At 38.1% G+C, this 5,411-nt stretch overlaps 1 protein-coding gene across 4 annotated transcripts in view; it reads left to right on the top strand.

Moving 5' to 3' along the window:
* The window catches only part of LOC149131267 (acidic phospholipase A2 PA4-like), a 28,118-nt gene extending 25,940 nt beyond the window's left edge, over positions 1-2,178 (top strand). For all 4 annotated transcript variants that reach the window (XM_089341105.1, XM_089341103.1, XM_089341102.1 and 1 more), the window contains one exon: positions 1-2,178. This exon is cut by the window's left edge and continues 651 nt beyond it. The gene's annotated coding sequence lies outside the window, so the exon portion shown is untranslated.
* The last annotated feature ends 3,233 nt before the right edge of the window (positions 2,179-5,411 follow it).

Raw genomic sequence — 5,411 nt, 5'->3', positions numbered from 1 at the left:
TCCTGGTATCTGAGCTAGGTAGTAATCAGTCCGTTTCGCTATCATTCCCAGGGTACCTATGACAATAAGTATTGTTTTCGTCTTCAGATTCCACATTTTGCTAATTTCTATTTCAAGATCTTTATATTTGCTCAGTTTTTGGTAGGTCTTGACAGATACGTTTATATCAATTGGGACAGTCATATCAATGAGGAGGCATGATTTTTGTCTGAAGTCTTTCAGTATGATGTCTGGCCTATTTGCGTCTATTATTATTATTATTATTATTATTATTATCATTATTATTATTATTATTATTATTATTATTATTATTATTATTATTATTTATTTTATTTATTTTTTTTTTTATTAAGGCGGCGAGCTGGCAGAATCGTTAGCACGCAGGATGAAATCCTTAGCGGTACGTTCTGAGTTCAAATTCCGCCAAGGTCAACTTTGTCTTTCGTCCTTTCGAGGTCAATAAATTAAGTACCAGTGAAACACTGGGGTCGATGTAATCGGCTAGTCCCCTCCCCGCAAAACTTTCAGGCCTTGTGTCTACAGCAGAAAGGATTATAATTATTATTATTATTATTATTATTGTTATTATTATTATTATTGCCAGCTATGGCAGCTAGGTCAACTTTGCCTCTCATCATCATGGGGTTGATGAAATAAGTACCAGTTACGTACTGGGGTCGATGTAATCGACTAGTCCCCTCCCCACAAATTTCAGGCTTCGTGCCTTTACTAGAAAGAATTATTATTATTATTATTATTATTATTATTATTATTATTATTATTATATTTAAGGTGGTGAGCTGGCAGAATCGTTAGCACGCCAGGTGTCTGCATTTTTTCTGTCCTTACGTTCTGTGTTCAAATTCGGGTTTGCCTTTCATCCTTTTGGGGTTGATAAATTAAGCATCTGTGATGTAATTGACAAGTCCCCTGCCCCAAAATTTCAGGCCTTGTGCCCTTAGTAGAAAGGATTATTATTATTATTATTATTATTATTATTATTATTATTATTATTATCAGTTTTATCATTCGTGTTACACTTAACAGATTAGACAACTGGAAAAGAAAAAAATCCTAACATTAGGCTACAACAAGTAACCTTAGATGCGAAGAACCCTTCTAAGTACCCTAGCTGTCCCTAATAACACTGTTTTCTGAAGCTGTACTAAATTGGGTTTTATGCCTGTTTCCTCTATCCGTCTGTTCAAATGCACCTATAACTACTGGAATACATTTTATCCGTACTTTCCATAGGCTCTGTAATTCAATGCCCAGGTCCTTGTATTTTGCTATTTTTTCTATACCTTTCATTTTGATTTTCTCATTATTTGAGACCGTAAAGTCGATTATCTGGCACTTTCTCTTTTCTTTGTCTACTATTACTAAATCAGGCCTTCTAGCTTTTATTATTCTGTTAGTTTGAATGTTAAAAGCTCACATCTTATATTTCTTACTTTCTAATACTTTACTAGGCACATATTCATACAATTTATCAGTATGTTCAAATCCTAGCTTTCTACATAACTTCCTGTGGATTACTCTCCTTAGGTTGTCATGTCTTTTTTTGTATGCTTTCTGTGCCAGCATGTTACATTCTCTTATTATATGAGTAACGCTTTCCTCTTTTGATTTTCATAGCCTACTTTGGGAATATACTTTGTTTTTGTCAATCTTGGCTTTTATCCAATTAGTCCTTAATGTTTGATCTTATGCAGCTACTAAGAAACTTTCTGTCGCCTTCCTTTCTGCAACCATAACCATGTCTCACTACCTTGCTTTCTGCAGCCATAACCATGTCTCAGTAATTATAATTCCGTCAAGGTCGAATTTGCCTTTCATCCTTTCGAGGTCGGTAAAATAAGTACCAGTTGACCACTGGGGTCGATGTAATAGACTATCCCTCTCCTCCAAAATTTCAGCCTTGTACCTATATTAGAAAGGATTATTATTATCATCATCATCATTATTATTATTATTATTATCATCATCATCTTTCATTTAGATGAAAATTCATTTGATCATGGGATCTATCTTTGATTAATTAATTAATTAAAATTAATAAAAGAGGTAAAGGAAAACAAAAAATATAATCTCATAAAAGCTCTTTCAAATGGAATAAAATCAAATATATTTTTGTGTTCAAAAGCTGAACTCCTTCGTTGATTGATCTGAACTATTGATTATGTTCTCGTTAATTATTTAATATATTAGTTAATATATCATAATATGATTATTTTCATTATTATTCCATTTCATCTGTTTATTTTGTATTATTTTGCCTTTGTGAGTTACAAGTGATGCTATCTGTGGGATTCTCAGCTTTTTTAGCTGCTATTTCTGAACTTCGGTATATGGTGAAGCAAATATTTGCTGATCCTTTAATTATCTATATATATATATATATATATATATATATATATAGGTGATGCTCCAGCATGGCCACAGTTAATTAACTAAAACAAGTAAAAGATTAAAAGAATATATATATACATATATATAGAGAGAGAGGGAGAGAGACAGACAGACAGAGAAAGAGAGAGAGAAGGAAACAGACAGACAGAGAAAAAGAGAAAGTGTGCGTGTGTGTGTGTGTGTGTGTGTGTGTGTGTGTGTGTGTGTGTGTGTGTGTTTCTGAGGGAGAGAGAGAGTGTGTGTAAAAGAGAAACAAACAGACAAATAGTGACTGAGATACTGTAGGAAAGGCAGTGAGAAATACCGAATCAGAGAGAGAGAGAGAGAGAGAAAGAGAGAGAGAAAGAAAGAAAGAAAGCGTGTGGGATGCATGACGTGTGTGTGTGTGTGTATGCATTTCTAGTTAGTGACGCTTTTGTTTCATTCAGGAACAATAACTTCTAAAAACAAGTATGAGAGTTACTTCCCTTAAAAGTGGATTTTTTTTTTTTTTTCAAATTTGAACAAAAGTTATCCGTAAGTCTTCAAATGGGTTTTACTGCAGGATTAAGAAAGGATGGCTTCTTGCACAAACTGTGTCGACGGAAACCGTTTTAAAACACCGTTCAGATGGACTTAACAATCAGAGGATTACTTCAGGTCTATAAGTGGTATTAAAAAGTTCTCGGACTAGTTCCGTAGCGCGCCAACAAATGACACCACACGGTTGCGTGCGCAGTGAGAGCAAGCAGTGACCTCCATGAGACAGTGTCCCGAATGACATCGCTGTCTTTACTTCGCAAGTTGTGAAATTTGTGTTTTTATAATATTATATATTCTGTAGTCTGCGATTTTGTCACGGACAAAGAGCCAACGTGAAATTTTGCGTTAAACTAGGAAAGTCTGCTACAGAGACATTGAGCATGCTTCGGCGAGCTTACGGCAGCGAGGCAATGGGTCGTATGCGATGTTTCTAGTAACACGGATGCTTCGAAAGCTGAAGAACGTCCCTGGAAGACGACGAGCGATCTGGAAGACGACGAGCGATCTGGAAGACCTGCCACGGAAATGTGGGACTGTGCATCGAGAATTCGTCGCCGAAGCCCAGGTCGTCAATCGAGAGTTCGATATTGATTATGTATGTGTGTGGAGGGAGGAGGGGTGATTGTATCGACGAAAGTCAAAATTGACCTTGACAAGATTTGAACTTGGAATGTAAAGAGCCGCAATCAAATAACTAACTGCAAAGCAGTAATGTTTATCGCCATCGCCACGTAAACATGGCTTTTCCATAGGAACCGACATTACTGCTATTTTAACCCCAGGAGGACGCTTCCTTCAATTGGTTATTCAATGCATCTTCATCATCAGGACATCGACCTTGATCCAGCAGACCAAAGATCAAAGGCATTCCAACCATGACCATCCCATTTTTTTTTTTTTTTTTTTCTGAACATCATGACTTGGTCCATCTTCGTTGCTGCAAACAGTGGGAGCACTGCGTTAATTAACGAATGTTTCATGGAGCTTGTACTGAAAGTCAACATCACCGCCAGAGCTCCACTTCAACCTTGATCCAATAGACCAAAAACCAAAGGCGTTCCAGCCATGACCATCTCGTCTTTTCCTTCATCTTTTACTTGCTTCAGTCATTAGGCTGCGGCCATGCTGGGGCACTGCCTTGCATTCATTTTTTTTTTTTTTGCGTTTCCAGGCATAATATATCAAGGACTACATTAGCTTATTGTCCCTGGAATACAAATGGTAAAAAAAAAGAAAAACACACACAATAAAAAAAAACAACAAATTAAATGTGAATTTAATTTTTATTGCATTTTTTTTTTACATTTCTTTTAAATTTTATTTTTATTTAATAAGCAGGAATTACATGACATCTCCACCCATCTACCACCACCACCCCATACACCTCCACCACTATTTCATTCCTTGTTTGAAATTTTTCTTTTTTTGGGGAGGGGGTATTTTGTGCTTTTTTGTAATCCCATCCATAATACAAACAAGGGAGTAATGGGTGGAGGTAAAGAAGGGGAGGTGGTAAGAGAAGTGAAACAAAACAAGAGCAGATAACCCTTACCTACCTGTGTCGTGCACATTTTCCGTCCAGCGCCGATTTTATGTTTGCGACATTATTGTGAAGGGGGAGGAGGAAGAGAAGAGACCGTAGTAGGAGGAGGAGAAATATTGGAGGGTTAACAGGGAAGGGGAGGGAGGGATAGAAACGATAGAGGCCCGAGAAGGGGGGGGTGAGGAGAAAAAAAAACAGTGGCAGGGAGGGAAGGAGAGAAATGGTCGTCGAACAGTGGGAGGAGTAGTGGGAGGAGTAGAAATGATAGAGCTGAGAAGGAGAGTGGGAGGAGAATGGTAGAGTGACAGAGACAAAAGGGTGGTGGTGGCAGAAGGGGGAGCAGTGCCAGGCCAGAAGGCTTGAGGGCAGGGGCCTAGACGATTACAGTGACACCCCTCCCCTGTACACACACACACACACCAGTATTTCACTGGTACTTAATTTATCGGCCCTGAAAGGATCAAAGGGAAAGTCAACCCCAGCGGAATTTGAACTCAGAACATGAAGACAGACAGAATGCCACCAAACATTTTGCCCAGCATCCTAACAATTCTGCCAGCTAACCTCCCTATAATAATAATAATAATAATAATAATAATAATAATAATAATAATAATAATAATAACAATAATAATAATAATAATCATTGATCATTGCCAGAGCAGCTGTCTGGCTTCCGTGCTGGCACTTGTGTCGGTGGCACATGAAAACACATTTGAGTGGTCATTGCCAGTGCCACTGGACTGGCTCTTGTGCAGGCGGCACGTAATAAACACCATTTGTGAGTGGCCATTGTCAGTACTGCCTGACTGGCCCTCGTGCCAGTGGCACATAAAAGCACCCACTACACTCTCGGAGTGGTTGGCGTTAGGAAGGGCATCCAGCTGTAGAATGTCTGCCAGATCAGATTGGAGCCTGGTGCAGCCATCTGGTT

The sequence above is a fragment of the Octopus bimaculoides genome, chromosome 24, assembly GCF_046866305.1.
Source record: "Octopus bimaculoides isolate indiv1 chromosome 24, ASM4686630v1, whole genome shotgun sequence".
Classification (NCBI taxonomy): domain Eukaryota; kingdom Metazoa; phylum Mollusca; class Cephalopoda; order Octopoda; family Octopodidae; genus Octopus; species Octopus bimaculoides.
This window is presented reverse-complemented; position numbering and strand designations above follow the sequence as displayed.